Source organism: Nannospalax galili, unplaced genomic scaffold (assembly GCF_000622305.1).
Source record: "Nannospalax galili isolate Female #2095 unplaced genomic scaffold, S.galili_v1.0 scaffold72, whole genome shotgun sequence".
Classification (NCBI taxonomy): Eukaryota; Metazoa; Chordata; class Mammalia; order Rodentia; family Spalacidae; genus Nannospalax; species Nannospalax galili.
Window position 1 is genome coordinate 7,511,505 of NW_008336933.1, and position 19,622 is coordinate 7,531,126.

A 19,622-nucleotide genomic window follows, 5' to 3' on the forward strand; every position below is an offset into this window, starting at 1 on the left:
AGGCCCAGATCCATTGCTAACCATGGGTCAAGGCTTTGGCTGTGTCTACCCTACAGGAGATTCAAACCCCATATGAGTGCCTGTGAAAAACCTTAAGTGGGTAGGCCAGGATCCGACTGACTAGCATGATGGTCCATGGACAATAGTTCATGAGACTAAATTCCTCTCTTTATTTATATCCACTTGAGGTGAAGGACTCAGTTCCCTGGCTTCATTGCCAGTCAGCCTCTTTGCCTTTCGGACAACTGGCTGATTGACTAAAAGGTACATGGTCTCAGAAGTATTTCAAGTTGTCCTACGCCATGACTTGCTTTGTTTCTCTTGATAATGCTTATCTTTAAGTGTCTTTACCAGATAATTTGGTGACAGAGGACCCTTGGAACTGCCACGGCCCACCTCCTCATGATTACGGACTTCCCCAGGACCCCCTCCAGTTGCTCACACTTGGCTAAACTGAGTTAGGCAGAGACTAAGACTGTCATGGGTTGGCATTACCCACGCGGCTGCCCTTATTTTTAGCCAAGGACGGGTAAGATGTCCCATGACAAGCACTCCTAAGACAGGGCATGCACATGGCCAGGTGCATGGTCCAGTGATGGGCAATGCTTGGTCAGAGGTGACACAACCTAAGACAGGCAAAAATGCATAAGATTAGAGGAAGGAGGTAGCCATCTCTCCTCAGTGAGCCGTCTATGAGGTGGGTAACCCATGAAATAAAGTCAGTCCGGCCTTAAAATAAAAATAAAAGAGGGAGATGTGGGGCCCTAAAGGCCCCACCTTGAAGAGGTCCGAGAAGAAGTTACTGGAGTGCGGCCTGACTTGTTTTAAAAGTCTGAAGGATACTTCTGCACTGCTGAGGAGTGCATGATCAGCACGTGACCATCCTTAAGATACACCCTCAGGTGGGGAGGGGGGATTTCCAGGTGACTTTATAAGCTCTGTAACACCTGCAATAAATGAGTCCCTGCTTGACTAGGCTCCCCATTGCATCTGATTGTCCCCGGTACTGGGGGCGGCGTGGGCTGGTGAACGGCATGCTTACTCATCCCCAATCATCACTGCGCAGGGGTCGCTGGCTCGAACCCCCCAGCAAGCAAACACATACTAGATAACAGAGAGAGAGAGAGAGAGAGAGAGAGAGAGAGAGAGAGGATAAAAGAAAATTGTCAGTCTCTAAAATTGAAGTTAACATGATCCTCAGGTCAAGTATAGGATGATCAATGTACACAAAAATTGCCACTTGTGACATGAAATACATGTCATTATTATGGTTTTTCAAAACCGCAAGTTCTTAGACATTTTGATCTTTTATTGTTTTTATTGTTATTTTATGTGTTTGAGTGTATTGCCTGCATGTGTGTAAGTGTACCCATGTAGTGCAATGTCCATGGAGGTCAGAAGAGGGTATCAGATCCTCTGGAACTGGAGTTATAGATAGTTGCTAGCTGTCATGTGGGTATTGGGATTTGAACCCAAGTCCTCTGCAAGAGCAGTTAGTGCTCCTAACTGATGAGCCATATCTCCAGCCCTATTTTTTTAAATTTATTTATTTTTTTTTGTGTGTGAGTATGTATAGCCTGCACGTATGTAAGTGTACCTGTGTCATGCAACGCCTGAGGAGGTCAGAAGAAGCTGTTGGATTCTCTGAAACTGGAGTTATGGACAGTTGTTAACCACTGCGTGGGAGTTGGGAACCAAACCCAGGTCCTCTGCAAGAGCAGCCAGTGCTCTTAAACACTGAGTCATCTCTCTAGCCCCAACATTTTGATCTTTTAAAGCATTTTTTTCTATTTACTTGTTTATTTGTTTTAAGAGGCAGGAAGTAGTGAGTTCAGCTGCTGTGACTCCACTATCAGCAGGGATGAATGCAGTTCTCCCAGAGGCCCCAGTGAGTTCCCTCCAGAACAGCTTGTTATGAGCAGGCCTGGCCCCAGTCCCTCCTGCTTCCTGTCCCCCATATGCTTCCCCTGCAGAGCCTGCTGTGACAGGGTGGTGGCTTAAATCGGAAGTGTCCCCTCGGAACCGGGGCTTGGAGTATGTGTTACCCAGCCAGTGGTGCTGTTCTGGAAGGCTGTGGGCTGTTGAGGAGGGGCCTGGTGGTGGAGTCTGTCAGTCACTGGAGTTTCAGCCCAGCCTCACTCTGATTCCTTTGTTGCCATGTGCTCCCACTGCCATGGCCTCCTCTACCCTGCCGAAATGTACTTTCTGAAACCAGGAGCCAAAATAAATCTTTTCTCCCTCAAGTTGTTTCTGTCATTTTCCCACTGCGATGCAAAAGTAGTGAATAGTCATGGCTGGAAGGCCCCCAGTAGAGTGAAGCAGATGCTGGCATGCTCTTAAACTTCAGGAGTCTGGGCTAAATAACCTTTTTTCTTCATAAAGTATGCAGTCATAGGTATTTTGTTGTAGTAACAGAAATGTGCTAATATAGGAAGGATGAAGCTAAGAATGATTATTTCCAGCACACATTGGAAAGACCTTGAACTTAGTGAAGAATATCCAGTCACAAATAAAGGTATTTTCTATCAGAGAAGAAACCTAGCATCCAGCCCTAATGCACCTACCCAACGTATCCTGTCAGAAGAAGCAAACTTTGGGATCATTCATTCCCTTTCCCTTTGGTTTTGTGGTCCAAACTCTTGGCTATGAATTCTATTTCATTACCTAGCAGGTAGAGAAGGATAGAATGATCCTGGGTAGTAGACAAAAAAATTATAATCCTTAGAAAAGCTTGTCTTTTGAACCAAAATCAAGGCCTTAGGTGACCAAGGCCTTTGGTGAATCTGGTTAGCACAATCTACTTCTCCAGCATCAACTTCCCCACTGGATGCATTACACTTCTTGGAGTTTCTGTCTGACTAAGCACCAGACCTCAAGCCTATGGTGACCATCTCAAATGCAACCACCTGGGAGTCTGCACCCATCCACCAGCTCACCTTCACCATGACTTGGTGAAGGGAAATCTGGTCAGATGGCCCAGCAGAAAATGTCTCACCTGCAGCATCTTAGAGGGCCCTTTGCAATCACCTACTTTCACTGCTTCCCCATAGACAAGTTCTGATCGTCAGCTAAGCCAGCGCTGAGCTTGTGACCTCTAAGTCTGTTCTCTTTGGGATAGTTCCAACTGCCAGAGTTTGCTGTTCTTGATACATCGACCTGAAACTTTTCTGCCTCTAAGTTCACTTCTCCAGAGCCATACAGACTAAATTTATTTCATTCACATGGAAACCTTTGAACTTGAGACTTGCAGCAATTATATACAAGATGTGAAAATTCCCTTACAAGGGATCCCTGTTCCCTTTAACCATTTCAGGTCTATTCTCTTAAGAAGAAGTTGATCGGATGATTTATGTACTTTAAACAGACAAAGAGTCTGCCTGGGATAAGAGTAGAATGTTTCCACCTTTCATTATATGGAGACTTCCAAGAACCTAGAGGGTTCTGGAATTTTATCCTACTTGCAGAGTTAATAAGTTAGCTTGCCACAGTCTCACGGATGCTGGCAAAAGAGACATGTCCCAGGCTAGACAGAAAGATAGACACTCATAGCAACAACAATAGCCAAAGTGCCGTCACTTTATGTGCTGGCTCCCAGGACTAGCAACCAGGGCCAGGCAATACCTCCACACACAGAAAGTGTGTTACAGGTGAGGACCCCCAGTTTAGGTAACCCCACTCTTTTATTACAGGCTGTAAGCAAACCTGCACCCTTTGCATGGGGGACGACACTATTATTAAACTAGGCAGCAAACAAACCAGGCCTTTGGTATAGCGAAAGCCACTATCTTAAAAAAAAATTCATTAATTAAATTTTATATGTATGAGTGTTTTGCCTACAGGTATGTAAGTATAGCACATGCATACAATGTCCATGGAAACCAGAAGAGGGAGTTGGATCTCCTGGAACTGGAGTTGCAGATGGTTCTTAGCTGCCATGTGGATGCTGGGAATGAACCCAGGTTCTCTGGAAGAGCAGCCAGTGCTATTAACCACTGAGTCCCTTTCACTCCAGTTCCAAGAGCCATTATCTTCCTAAGATCACTCTCTGTGCAAACATCCTTGAAAGACAGTCTGAAGCAAAGCCAGCCAGCACCTCTGGTCACGAGACGTGTGGAAACATGAGAGACTCTAAGTGGCAGCCTCAGACTTCCAGTGCCTCCACTAGTCTCCAGAAGCAGACACCTCTCACATACCCAAACTTCATGCCACAGGAACTCGGGTGAATAAGAAGAAAGGGAGGGTGACGGCTGCATCATTCCTTTATTTCTCTACTTTGATTTACCTCTTCCTCTATTATGTTCTTTTCATTCACATCCAAGAGATGGCTTTCTCCAAATAACACAGATTTCTGATCTCTACCTATGCACATGATCTGTCCAAAGTATATTATATACTACATAGAAGCTAGAGGTTCTAGAACTTCAAGGGAACCTATTAGATGTGCAAATCTTGGTGCCTGATCCTGACTTATAGACTCAGGGCTGCTGTGACTGGCCTACCAAGGAGGCTTCTGGGAAAGTTGCTGATGTCCACTGAAGTCTGACAACATTAGTCAGCGCTCCTCAAAACTGAGCTCACATGTTGGGGAAGCCACCAAGCTCTGCAGCCTGATTTATCAGAAATGGGGTGTGCCTGAGACTCTCTCACCTGTTTCTCTGGCAGCACTTTGGGGGGAAGACCGAGTGAGCCTTCAGTGAGGGGAGGCTTCATAAAAAAGCTATTAAGGAAAAGGAACATGGAGTTTACTGTCCTTGGTGCTTTGAAGGATGTGAGTCAGAAGGATGTGCTTTTCTTGGCTGGCTTGTGGACTGCTGATTTGAATGAACCCACTAAGATGCCTGTGTATGTCTACAACATGGTTGCAGGAAGAGCCAAGTACTAGCCGGGGCTACTGATACTTATGATGCATTCCTATTTCTGGATGGAGAAGATGAGGCTGGCCCACAGAGCTATTTATGTCTCAAGGTCACAGAGACCTCAGAGGGATCGGGCTGGTAAAGGTCTCCTGACTGCCTGCCCAGGGCTCTTTCCACTGGGGCCCCAAGGCTGTGTTCCTTGGGCAGGTGTGGGGAGTGTGACAGAGCTGATGTCTCCCTCATAAAAACCAGACCTGCTCAATCTCCAGGCCCATGGGTGAATAATAGGAATCTTTATCATCCTTTCCAACAGAAAGCATTTATTTAAAACCCCTGGCTAACTCACGGGGTGAGCTGGCTTGTCACACACCATCACATGGCACGGAAACTGGCAATTAAATTTAGCAACCCACCTCGGTAAATTCAGACCAGGATGTTTACAGGTCAGTCCAACCCAGGAGGAGCCAGGGGCTTTGTTCCTATACCAAAAGGTTTCCAGAAAAAAAGCAAAGCAAAGCTCAAGTGAGTTACGCTGAGTTATGAGCATCTGTCCCCATCAATAACGTGGCATCTTCTGACTGCAGGATCAAGAATGCCTCTCCTGTAACTCAGCCCAAAGGCCGGCTGTTGGCCTTGTGCTCTGTTCATGAACAGGAGGCGACTGCTCCAAGGACAGGCTGTTTGTTTACTGACTCTGGGGACCAGACCAAAGAGACTACATTAACCAGTCATCTTCTCTATGTGGCCTGCAAAGAATGGTAGAGCTGCAGGTCTGTTCATTCGTAGCTTTGTAGGTGTGCAGTCACAGAGGTTCACCCAATGCAGTGGTTTAGAGGGCCAATCAGAATGATGACCTGATTTTGGGGAAAGGCTCTAGCAGCCATCCAGGGAGCTTAGACAAAACTCTATCCTGTGCAAACATCCCAAGGGTGGAAAATAATCAAAAGTGTAATTTGCATGCATTTTTGGGATCTGCCTCTATGGGTTGGGATGTTCTGACAAGGGAATCCTGAGTATGTGTTAATGCGCCTGAGTGTGAGTGTGTGTGTGTGGGGGGTATTAAGGGGAGGTAGAAGATACGCCTTGCACAAATGAGACTTCAGTCACATCTTCCCACCCCTGGACCTGCCTGTTAAATGACATTTGCCCAGCTGCAGTGAGGGCTAAGCATTCTACTGCAAATGGCGTCTCAAGGTAAAGTGTCAGGCCCTGCTCTCTGCCAGCACACCAGCATGGAGAGTCAGGTAAACAAGCCCAGCTTCGTAGCTCCCTCCCACATCATACAATAGCACCTTCCAGAAAAGGGAACTGAACCTGGAGTGTGAGCTGGGTGTGTGGGGGGTAGAAGGGGGGGTTGGATGAGAATGGATGCTTCTCCATCTGACTCAGGAGGGAAGCCGTGACTTTTTTTTTCCTTCTAAATATTCAACCCCATGAATTTCCAGGACTAGGGGTGATGAGGGAAGAGTTCCAAGGCCTTCTTGGGGTGGTGAACCTCAACTTGCAAAGCTGAGATCCTAACATTCGTTCCCTCAGTAAGTGCAGGACCAAGTTCCCATCAGCCTTGCTTGCCATGGTCCTTTCTTTATCTTTCCCGGCCCCAACTTCATTCCTTTTTTAACCTCTTTCTAGACATAACAGCAAAAATCATCATCAGGACTGTCCTGGATTGCACTGACTCTTGGGTCAGATGCTACTTCAAACCACAGTTCTGCTCCTTGTGTTTTCAGGCCTGATTTCCCTCTCTGAGACAGGAATAATGGTCCTTCCCCTCCTTTAGCTATGGTGTTAAAGAGGAACTGTCACAGAGCAGCCTGGAGGAAGGGCTGGGTGTTCACTGACCCCACGTGGCTCTTCCCTGAGGTCTCACTGTCCTTTGTCTCATCCCATAGAACAGGTTGTATGAAGGAGTTAGTTGTGCTTGGCTCAAGGTCATGCAAGGCTGGGTGCCTCAACTGGATTTAAACAAAGAGCAATTGAATTCCTAGTCTGTGGGCCTTGCCCTATGGACCCTAGTGACTTGCTGCCTGAGGGGAATAGAAGTCTGTGGTCTAGCCTTCCCCTAGTCTTGTGTCTGTGTGTCTGTGTCTGTACGTCTGTGCTTGGCCTGTATCTCACACCTGCCCAGTGTGCCCATACTTGCAAAGCAAGGTGAGTGTTCAGCCTCATAAAGGGGAACTAGAGGTTGCAAACCCGTTCAGACCTGGGCTGCCTGACACATGTGGGCTCTGGGATAATTAAACTGTCAGACTCTGAATGCAGGTCCTTTGTCTACAGGGCATGCAAAGCAGAATATGAGCCGGCATCGGTGGCTTATGCCTGCAGTCCCTAGCACTCAGGAGGCAGAGGCCAGCAGATCTCTGTGAGTTTGAGACCAGTCTGGTCTATATAGCAAATTCTAAGCCAGCCAAGACTACATGGAGGGGGACCCTGCCTCAAAGAAAATTTTCAAAAAGCAGAAATATCAAAACAGCGGAGACGCTCCCTTGGGCTGGGGCCACCACAGCAGCTACCCACACTGGTCTGGACACTTCGCTTGGATGCTCCGGGTACTCTGGATTGCTATCTGCTTCCTGGAAACTATATTCCCTGCTAGTTTAGTCCAGACGAGTCAGTGAGGATGAACAGTGGAGCTAAGGGAGGGGAGAAGGCAGGTTCTGTAGGCTCCTCCCTGGCCCTCTGTTGTTGGATAGTCAGCATGGTTTTAACTCCTGCAGGGCAGCTCTGAACCTGGGGACGAATGGCACTCCTTTTCCAAGCCTGGGGCGGTGGCAGAAACTGAGGTTTCTGCTGGGCTGTCTCCTACTCCTGTAGGGCTTCAGATCTAACATTTTTGTCACTGTCCCCATGTTCCATCCCTCTGCCTGTCTTCCTAACTGGTCTGTGGCGAATCCTCCCAGGACGTTCCCTGTGTTTCACGGGAGGAAGTTGGAAGCCATGGGGTGCAGTCTCCATGGAGGGAATGGAAGGCTCTCGGCAAACCTCACAGACAGGTCCCCCTTTGCAAAGCGACCCCTGTGTAAGGGTTCTTTGCCTCCTATTGGGCAGGAACTCTGGGCACTAGGGGGTTAACACCAGTTACATTTTATTGGAAAGGAGAAGCTCCCAAATACACAGCAATTGCAGCTGAATCCACAGAAATGATCCGAATGTTCAGCTGAGCAAGCAAGGCCCTTCTTTTGACTTAAGAAAAAAAAAAAAAAACTGAGAAAAGATTAAAAAGTGAAACTTGAACGTGAAGCTATGGCCTCATCCACTGTCTGGAACCCTGATAGGGGAGACCATGGGTTTAGCTCCGACACCTTGCAATGACTCCTTAGGGCTCCTAAAGGAGCCTGACGCTGGTTATAAGCCAGGCCTGTGCTCTGAATGCCATCTATGCATGGTACCAACAGCCTGCGCCACAGGAGTCTTGAGTCTCACAGCTGCACCCAGGGCTTATCATCCCTTGTTGACAGTGGTCATCAGATTCCCACACCATTCCCCGGGCCCCTGGCCTGAGCCCACTTCCCTGCACAGCTCAGGGAGGCCTCCATTCAGAGACACGGCAGTTCCCACAGGGAACCTGATGCCACAAGTTGCTCTTTTAACTTTATTTTTTTATTGTGGTAAAATATACATGGCATATAAGTCACCATTTTGACCATTTTAAGGACAGTTTGTCAGAGCACATTGTGGTGCTGCTGTTGTCTCATCCTTTTCCAGAGCATTCGCTGCTTTCCGACCAGAGCTCTATTTGCTCATCGCCAGCTCTCATTGCCTCTGCCTCCAGCCCCAATAACACTCATTCTCTTTTCTGTCCTAGGAATCTGACAATCCAGGTACATCATCTACTTGTTCTTTTTGCTCCACCCACATTGTTGCAGTTGCCTGAATTCCCTTCCTTTCTAGGCCGTGTACTATTCTATCGGGTGTCAACCCCCCCTCCCCCCGCTTTGTTCATTCGTCCTCATGAATATCTGGTGAGTCCCCCTTTGGGATGCTGGGAACGCTGCTTCTCTGGTCATGGACAGGTAAATGTCCCTGTGTCCCTGTTGTTCGGTTCTTTTGGATGTATACCCAAAAATGGAATTGCTGGGTCACATGATAATGCTGTGTAAGTTTTGAAGACTCTCCACGTTGTTTTCTACAGTATCTGCACCATCTACATTCCCACCAATGGTGCATAGAGGCTCCAGTTTCTAGAAACCCTTGACAACCTATCCCTGCCTTTCCTTCCTTCCTTCCTTCCTTCCTTCCTTCCTTCCTTCCTTCCTTCCTTCCTTCCTTCCTTCCCTCCCTCCTTATTTCCTTCCCTCCCTCCCCTCCCTCCCTCCCTCCCTCCTTCTTCCACCTTCCCCTTGCCCTTCCCCTCTCCCTCCCCTACACATCCCTCCCCTTCCTGTCTCCTCTCTCTCTCTCTCTCTCTCTCTCTCTCTCTCTCTCTCTCTCCTTAGCCAAGGCTCGTTTTGAGTTCACTATTGAGATTGATCTTGAACTCCTGGTCCTCTTGCCTCTACCTCCCAAGTGCTGGGACTATAGGCCTGTGCCACCAGGCCCAGATCCCACCCCTTCCTCTTTCTTCATTTTTTCTTCCCTCTCCTCCTTTTCCTCTTCTCCTCTTCTTCCTCTCTTCCTTCTCTTCTTTTTTTTTTTTGCTATTCCTAATGGGGTGAAACATCCTTTAACCTTTTATTTTAATGCTAAGGGTATATTGTATATGTAGAGTAAAATGCATGGGCAGCTCACAGTGAAATTTCAGTTTCCCTCTCCTTTGATGGTGGTTCCTGTTTTTCTCCCCAGAGGCAGCAGAGACCTCAAGACAGCTTCCCTAGGCAGCCTACACACAGATGTGGTTAGTGTCTGTATGTACAGCTAGGAGCAAACCTTTGGGGGTTGGACCTGGCCCCTATTCCCATCTCTCTGTTTCCTGGTCTGCAGTGGTATGAGCAGCCTCTACCATGAGCCCTCAATTGGATGAACTCAACTGCCCCACCACCATGCTTGCCCCCATGGACTGAAACCCCTGAAACCATGAGCCCAGACCCCTCCTCCCTTGGGTTGTTTCATCCGATATTGTCATAGTGATGCAAAAGTGGCTAATATAGCCAGCAAGAGTTTTCGGTTTCCAGAGGCTTCCGGATTTCACAATTGTATGAAGGACAGTATGGGTTTGTAATATTTAGAACACACCTGGCTTATAGTGGGGAGCTTTCCACATCTTCAATATTCACAGTAACCTTTAGCAGACGGAGAACTGAGGTTCAGAGCCAGAAGTTTGTCTAGGTAAGTGCCAGGCTAAGGTATTGAACCCAGCTCTGCTTGATTCCGGAACTGGGCTCTTTCTGCTGTCTACCAGGCAACCACATGCCATTGCTCACTGTAGTTCTCAATGGCACCTGTCCTGGTTTGTTTCTTCATTGCTGTGACAAAATACTCTGACCAATACCAACTTGGGGAGGAAAGGGTTTATTAAGCTTACGTCTCCCAGGTCACAGTTCATCAGGGAGCCCAAGGTAGGAACTCAGGGCAGAAACCTGGAGGCAGGAGCTGGAGCACAGGCCATGGAGGAACACTGCTTACTGGCTTGCTCCCCTGGCCCCTGCTCAGCCTGCTTTCCTATGCAACACAGGCCCACCCACCCAGGGGTGGCACCACCCACAGTGGGCTGGGCCCTCCCACATCACTCATCAAAGACACCCCTCAGACGTGGCCACAGGCCAGTCCAATAGAGGAAATTCCTCAACTGAGGTTCCCTCAACCCAGGTGTGCCAAGTTGACACCAAAGCTATCCAGCACAGAACACTTTACTCTCAAAGGCCCCTGGTCTCAGAATACATGTCACGTGGTCCTGCTGGTCTTGCTATGTCTTCGTTATTCAGCTTCCTTGGCTGTTGAGAACTCTCCCTGAATTCCTGCAAATGTTGTGCTTTGCTGAACTGCTCTCCATTTAGACTTTCTCTTCATTTGTAGCCATACAAACATTGCCTCTTCTAGGAAGTCCTCCTTGAGTCCCACAAGCTCCTTGGAGCTCATGGTTGAAGTTATACTCCTTACCTCTTAATTTTGTAGGGTTTATTGTTTTCTCTCATTAGTTTTCTTTTTTATTTATTTATTTTTATTTTTTGTGTATGACTATGTTGCCTGCATGTGTGTAAGTGCACCTGGATCCTGCAATGTCTATGGAGGTCAGAAAAGGGTGTTGGATCCCCTAGAACTGGAGTTACAGGACAGTTGTTAGCTGCCATGTGGGTGCTGGGGACTGAATCCAGGTCCTCTGTAAGAGCAGCCAATGTTCTTTTAACTACTGAGCCATCTCTCCAGTCCCTAGTTTTATTTTATTTTTTTAATGATAGTAAAATATTCATAACAACAACAGCAACAAAACCCTTGTCATCTTACTTGCTTTTGTGTATGGTTCAGTGGTACCAAGTTAATTCACGTCATGAACCGTCACTACCATCCACCTCTGGAATTCTTTTCATTTTGCCAAGTTCTACAGCCACTACCCAGTACCTGCTCCTTCCTTTTCCCCCGGTCCCACCCCCAGCCCCACTCCTCTGTCTGTGAATGGGCTGCTCTGAGCACCTCTTCTGGCGGAGGCCTGTGGCATTTGCCCCTTTGTGGCTGGCTCATTTCACTAAGCATACTGTTCTCAACGTCCTCTGTTCAGTGGCTTCGATTTGGGGATGTTGTTTGAGTTGTCCCCTAAAGGATCACATGTTGAAGTTAAGTCTTCCTTGTGAGGTATTAAATGGATGGAAACAATCTTATTGTGATGTTTGAGAACTTAAGACACTCTAAAATTTTAAGTATGGCCTTTTGGAGGTGATTAGGAATACATAGGACCATCACCGTGGAGCACCCTCCCCCCTCCCCCATGATTGCATCCTAGTGACTAGTTAAGAAGGGAAAGAAGCTGGAGGACACACATGTGATCTCTGGCTCTTGCTATGTGATGCGCTGTACCACTGGAGACGTTACCATTAAGAAGACCATCATCCTATAACCTTGAACCAGAGTTACGAGTCAAATAAATTTTTTTAAGGCTGGAGAGATGCCTCATGGTTAAGAGCACTGATTGCTCTTACAGAAGACCCAGGTTCGGTTCCAGTACCTATGTGGATTCTAACAACCATCCATAACTCCAGCTTCAAGGGATTCAATGTCCACTTCTGGTCTCTGTAGGTGTTGCACACATGGGCACACTTATGTGCATGCAGACAAAACACTCATACACATGAAATAAATTTTTAAAAATTTGGAAGAGATGGTTCAGTGGTTAAGAGCACTGACGCTCTTGCAGAGGACTCAGGTTCAGTTCCCAGTACGTACATGGCAGCTAACAACCATCTGTAACTCCAGTTCCAGGCAAATCCAACATTCTCTTCTGACCTCCATGGGCATTGCACAACACAGGTACACTTACATGCGTGCAGGCAATATACTCATACACATAAAATGAAAATAAATAAAATTTAAAAAGAAGCCTTTTAACTTTGTGATTTATCCAGCCTTAGGTATTTTACTATACTTACAGGACACAGACTAATACATAGCAGGTATGAGAATTTCCTTTCTTTTTAAAGTGTTCCTTCCATTTAAGTGCTATGTTAATGTTCTGAAGGTGAGGACACCCTTTAGAACTGTTATCCATTTTCTGTCATTACAACAGAAAGTTTATTTCCTAGACTTGTGGAGGCTGGAAGACCAAAGACCATAGAGCCAGCATCTGTTAAGAGCCTCAGGCTGTGTCATCACCTGATAGAGGTCAGCAGAGTAAGAGTAAGGCAGAGCAAAGCCACTAATGTATCCTGATGCCCCTCCTTCATGATCTCATTAATCTTAACACCTTCCCAGAGTTCTCACCTCCAGATACTGTAAACATGTGAACCTGGGGGTTAAGCTTCTAACCCTAGACTGGCACACCAGGAAGACCCTATAAGCAGTCAGAGACCACAAACTTTAGTTGATGACATGAATTAGTAATTGGCTTGTTGCACTTAATTAGAAGACAGATGCTAGAACCGGTCTTATTAGTTCAGAGCAATGCTGTCCCTTCTGTGTGTGTGCACACGTATATCTATATGTGTCCTGGTGTGTGTATGGGTGTGTATGCATGTGTGTGCATGTGTGTATGCATGTGTGTGCATGTCTATGTGTGTGTGCATGCGTATGTATGTCCATGCACGAATGTGTGTGATCAGTCTACAGTGACATGCTGGAATGCTGAACACGGTGTAATCTCTCCTCCTATGTAGGCTGCCTCAACAGAACATTGGCTTACAGAGATTATGGCTATGTTAAGCTCTAAATCTGAGATCCCAACCAAACTTCAGAAAGAGAAAGAAGTCTTGAGTCTCTGTCTTCCTGTCTCCATGTGAAAGCAAGGAGAGCAGGTGGTAGGTACTAGGTTTGAATCAGTGTTCTTCTTGTTTAACCTTAGTCATGGCTGCCATAGACCAGGGTCTCCTACAGGAAGCTGCTATCCACTGTGGCTGGCCAAGGTCAAGGTTCAGACTTTATCATACTGTTTTACATTATGGAAATGGGAGCACAGAGAGACCTAATGACAGGAACATGGCCCCACAGTTGACTGAGACAGGGCCCTGGGGCTCTGAGGACGAGGACTGCTTGTGACCTGGTGTGGTATCAAGACATGCCTGACTCACATTGCACCTGGGCATGAGTGATTCAAGGAGGCTTCCCATGGTGTGTGGCTGCCTAGGCTGGCACCATGCTATTCCTGTCCTCACACAGCAGCCTGGTGCCGGCTTCTCTCTCCTATGCAGTCCTGGACTAACTTGGCAGGAGGATGCTGGCTGGAGGAGATTCACAAGTTGGGCCCAGTGTCCACCCTCTGTCTCAGGCTCATCATCAAAGATCACATTTGAATATCAGATTTTGCGCTGAGATCAGCCTGGTGACCCTGAAACTGCCCCCACCCAATAGTGCTCCCACTTTGCCGAGGTCCCCATCAGTTGTTCAACACCAGGACCCTGACCATTCTGGAATCTTTTTTGCATGAGTGGGAAACACATAATCCAGGTGGAAGAGAGGGAGAGGTGGCGGTATCAAGGTTCAGTTCTCTTCCTGGAAGCCAGGGGGAGGCATCTGAAGATTGCCTAATGATGAGGGAAAACAGGCTTTGGGCTACCTTTCCCTCTGTATACAGAGGCCTGTTGTGGTCAGACATGGAGGACTTACTTGCAAAAAGAGAAGTGTTGGGGCTGGAAAGAAGGATCAGGAGTTAAGAACACTGGCAGCTTTTGCAGAAGACCTAGGTTCAGTTCCCAGCACCCACATGGTGGCTAACAACCATCTGTAACTCCAGTTCCAGGGGATCTGACGCTCTCTCTGGCCTCCATGGGCCATGCCCATGTGATACACTTATACATTAAGACCAAGTACTCATACACATAAAAATAAATATAGTACTACTACTACTACTACTACTACAAGGGAGTCTGATATCACAACACTTGGACTCAGCTCTGATGTGAAGGAGGAGAGAGTGAAGGTGGAAGTTCAGGGTTGGCTGGGCCCCACCTCTGACAGGCTGATTCCTCTCTGTGCCAGGAACTGACTGATGACTGACCTGACCGACCGACTGACTGACTATAAAGCTGCCAAGGACTCTGGGTAGGGAGCAGAAGCTGGGAAGTACAGGCAAAAGCCTGAGTCCAGGAAGCTGGAGGACAGACTGGGCACTGGACTCAGTCATGATGGTGGACATCCAGCCGACAGGACAGCCCAGACACAGGGCTGCATGACCTTGGTGATCTTGGGCCGGTCCCTCCCTATCTGGGCTCTGTGCCTTTGTTTACTTCTGTAGACTCCACTGGCTCTTCCTGAGACTCTAGTGCTTGTTCCCTTACTGATGAAACTCCTGAATCCGGTCCTTTCTGTCACAAAGGGTATGAATCTCTCTTCATCCATTCTGTGCTCCCTGCTCCTGGTGGCAGCACAGCCAAGCTGCTGCTGCTGCTGCTGGTGTGTGTGTGTACTACTACTACTACTACTACTACTACTACTACTACTACTACTAGTGCTGCAAGTGTTCAGGTGCTGATCCATGGAGTCCCAAACCAGTGCAGATCCATCGAGGGGCAGGAAATTAGAACTAGATTGTTCTGGGTTTGGTGGGGGTAGAGGAGAGTGAAGGGAAACTTCCTGCATTTCCTAAGATGCTGGGTCAACTCCCAGCCTGCCCCAGATGCAGTCTTCAGAGCAGGCTAGGTGATGAGGGAGGCTATCTGGCTGTCAGGCTCTGAAGTGGTATGGATGTGAAGTGGCCTTGGATCTGTGTACTGGCCAGCCCTGAGGGAGGAGGAGGAAGAGGCTGTAGAACCATTGACCAGTGAGGCCCATATGGGTGGAATGGGGTTTTCAACTGGTCTCAGTCTGTGACCATGAGGATAGGGCTCAAGCAAATAGCCCCTCCCAGCGGCTGAGATCCCTCTGGACCTTGGACTGTGCAGGTGGGTCCACGGTGAGCAGTCAGCCTCACTCCTCCCGTGGATGTATTTTCAGCTCTCTGCACACTGACATTCTGCACTTATGTGACCTTACTGTCTGCATGGGAGCCTGAACTCCTCTGTGTTTCTCCTCAGGGCAAGGTCACGCCAGGCTGGTGGTTTGTGCAATCCTAAAGTTTGACTGTGGGACAAAAGTCCCAAGGCCTCTGGCAGCTCCTGTGGTACCAGCTCTGAAAAGTCCCCATGAGCTGGGACTGACAGGCCTGCCCTGCCCTCAGCTGTCAGATCAGTGTGGGTCACACACACCCAGCACTGTCTGTCAGCTGATGGGGACTGTGAGACTGGGGGCTCCTGAGGTAGGGACCTAAACCAGGCATCATCCAGCATCAGAACATGCCCTCGCAGAAGGCGGGCCTTGGGACAGGAGCCCTCAAATCCCCACACTCACTTGCACAACACTTCCTCAGAGTCTCTGGAATGGTCGGGTCACAAGTGATCTTTAAAACCTCTCACAAGAGACTACTTCTGGAGAATGTGCCTCCCAGGAGCCACCCCTTCCGTCCCACATTCCTGCCCCCTCTTGCCCACGGTGGCTATACTCTTAGGGGCTGAAGACCAGCACTCTGCACAAAGGAAAATTTTTATTTAATTTTAAGCCAAGAATGGTGATCCAAACCTGTCACCACAGCATCTGGAGGCAGAAGGAGGAGAACTAGGGGTCCAAGGCCTGCTTAGGCTATGTAGGAGACCCTGTCTCAGAAAGCAAAATTTATTTTACATATTTGTTTTATTTTAATGAGTATGTGTGTGTGAAGGCCAGAAGACAACCTCAGGTGTCACACCTCAAGAGCTGTTTACCTTGTTTTTGACACAAGGTTTCACTGGGACCTGGGTCTCAATGATTCGGCTAATCTGGTCAGTGAGCTCCAGGCACCCTTCTGTCTCCTTTCCCGGTCCTGGGATTACAAACTCATGGGATCACACCCCTCTTCTTAATAACAGTGCTGGGGATTTGATCAGATCCTTGTGTTTATGAGACAAGCCCTTCAATGATTGAGCTCTCTTTTATTGTCATTTACTTATTTTTTAATCTTAAAAATTATATATTTTTTGTGGATATGTGTGTATGTTTGCGTGTAGGTGTGACACAGCACATCTTTGGAGGTCAGAGAACAACTTTGTGGGAGTCAATTCTCTCTTTCTACCACGTGAGTCCCAGGAACCGAACATAGGTCATCAGGCTTAGTGGTAAAAGCCTTTACCTCTGAAGTTTTCTTGCTGGCCCCATTAGTTTACTTTAAAATTTTACTTTATACATTAAAACATTTTTTTTTTTTATGAGAGCGGGACCCTCTGCAGCCTCAGTTGGCCTAGAATTCCCTATGTAGATGAGGCTGGCCTTGATATCACAGAGATCCACCTGCCTCTGCCTCCCGAGTGCTGGGATTAAAGGTGCTTGCTGCCTTGCCTGGCTTACTTACTTAAAATTTTATTTTATCCTATTTTACATATTTTATTTACTTTAAAACATTTTATTCTATTTCAAAATTTATTTTACTGTTATTAACAAACACATCTTATTATGAGTGCAATCTTTGACCATACTTGAAAATTTGATACCAAGTAGTCAATTTCAATTTCTGAGATTTTAACATTGTTGTTTTTTATTTTAAGATTGATTTTATTCTACATTATTTAATTTTTAAAAATTTTATTTATTATTTTTACTTTATATGTATCAATGTATTGCCTGCATGCATTGCCTGTGAGTGCACCCGTGTCGTGCAATGCCGTGGAGGTCAGAAGAGGGCTTTGGATTCCCCTGGAACTGGAGTTAAGGACGATTTGTAGCCACCATGTAGGTGCTGGGAATCGAACCTGGGTCCTCTGCAAGAGCAGTCAGTGCTCTTAACCGCTGAGCCAACTCTCCAGCCCCATTATTTAAATTTTTATTTTATTGTAGTGAATTTATTTTAAAAATTATTTTACTCATTTTCAGATTTATCTTGCCACTTTCATCCTAGTTGCCCTCAAGGTTCCATGAAGACTTGGGGTCCCCTATTTGTTGGTTTCACAGCAGCTTGCCAAGGGACATGTGGCTTGGTAGTACCAACCTCACACACATGGACACTGGCATTTTCTGCTTTCCATTGGAACTGGAGGATCCATCTTCTCCCAGATCTCTCTGGCTTGGAGGAGAGTTCAGTGAAAGGTGGAACAGGGTGATGTGGAGACGCCGGGTGTGGTGGTGGAACACAGTCCCCTGAACCGGACAGCCACTGCCGTCTTATTCAGAGCAGCTGTGATTACTCCCAGGAGCCCCTCAAGATTGGGTCTCCTGAGTCTTCTCTAAGAAGAAGTGGTGAAGGAGGGTCATTAGACCCCGACCTTAGAGTCCAGTCACAAGGGCTTCCAGCTACATGCAGTCTGCCCTAACTGCACATGAACTCAGGATGTGTTGGAGTACACTGAGGATAGAAAGTTAGTGGAAGGGGTGACTCTATCTATGCAGCTATGGGGAAGTTGTCACCCATGTTGGGGTGAGACTTTCTGGTGATTCAGCTGTTTGGGGGTCACTCACATTCCTGTCAGTAACATCTTACCCATGCTCCTGTAAGAAAGCCCCTTGATTCAATAAGCTAGACATGGGTGAATTTGTTACTTTGGCCCCTGGTTGGTGCCCCATCTAGGCTGAGCAGATGTTGGTCATGTCTCCCCAAGAAAAGTTAGCCCAACAACTGAGTACAGGAGAGAGGGTGGTGAATGCTGATCCATCATTGCTGCTGTCTAGGGCCTGGGGGAAGGTCCAGGATCTCCTGTCTTTCCTTGTCATTGCACTGGGTGTTTTACATCATCCAAAGTACCTGAAGGACAAAGCAGGACACGTGCTAGTCCTGTGTGCTTTCAGGAGGGAGGGATGCAGGGCCTCTCACAATGCATGGCTCAGTTCTGCCCTGTCCTGCACCTGGCTGCGGGACATAGATGCATAGTGTGGAGTTGCTGGCTAGGCTGCATGGAGGTGGGAGCTGGGGGGGGGGTTGCTGATGGGTAGACTCAGGGTGACAGATGTGGTTGTGGGATGGAGCCCAGAGGCCCATCCACAAGAAAAGGTAAATGTTGAACCTCAAGGCTCTCTGTCAAGGCCTGAAGGTTGCCTGGGAAATGGCCATGGGGGATTGCGTGTGTGTTTACAGAGGGCAAATATACTGAGTGAAAAGTGGAAAGCAGGGCCTGGAGAGATGGCCTGGTGGTTAAGGGCAGTACTGGCTGCTCCTCCAGAGGACCTGGGTTTGGTTCCTAACACCCATCCGTTATTCCAGTTCCAGGGGATCTAACACCCTCTTCTGGCCTCCATGGGCATTGCATGACACGGGTACATTTACATACATGCAGGTGAAACACTCATACACATAGAATAAAAACAAATAAATTAACAAAATAAAAGTGGAAAGCAGTTGTGCAGAGCCATAAGACCATCGGAGTCTGTAAGTAGCCTCTCACTGAAAGGTCACAGTCATCTTGTGATCCTACAAAGCCAGTCTAGGCAAGTCAGAGAAGTACTGTGACAGTGTTGGGGACACAGGCGTTGGGTGGTGCAGGAACTGTGTGCACACAGCTGATCTGAATTGCCATGTCTGAGCAAACTTCAGGTAGGAGCAACTTTGAATGCAACCCACTACCTCTCAGCCCCCTGCTGGAACTTGTGCCCACTTAGATGGCTGCCTCTAGCCTCTTCTCTCAGGGTGTGCTCATGACCACTTTAACTAGCTCATTTACAAGTCTCTTTCCACACTGGGATTCCATGAATATGTGCTGTTCTCCCATGTGCTGGAATCTGCTATCGACTCCCTGGGACACACATTTTCACCTTTTCCTTAGTAGCAATCACCTGTATTTTTAGCATGCCTTTCTGGAACAAGGGCTAGTTTTCCCAGCCTCTCTTAGCATGAGTGGCCACAGGATGTGGCCTAGGAACTAAAATTGGAAATGTCATGCTTGACTTCTGGGAAGTAACATTAAAGAGAAGGGTTTTCTTCTTCCTTCTTGCTTCAGGCTGGACTATGGATATGATGACTGGAGCTCCGGAGTCAGTTTGGACCATGAGGCAGAAGCTCTGATTTGATATAGAGCCTGGCCACTGTCAAAACCGTAAACTGCTAATCACTATTCTTTATTTATGTAAGATATAGATTTGTATTTTTGGCAAAGTACCCTTACTTTAATTTCTGAAACACACAGATGAACCTATTTCTACCTAAACAGTAAACACACACACACACACACACACACACACACACACACACACACA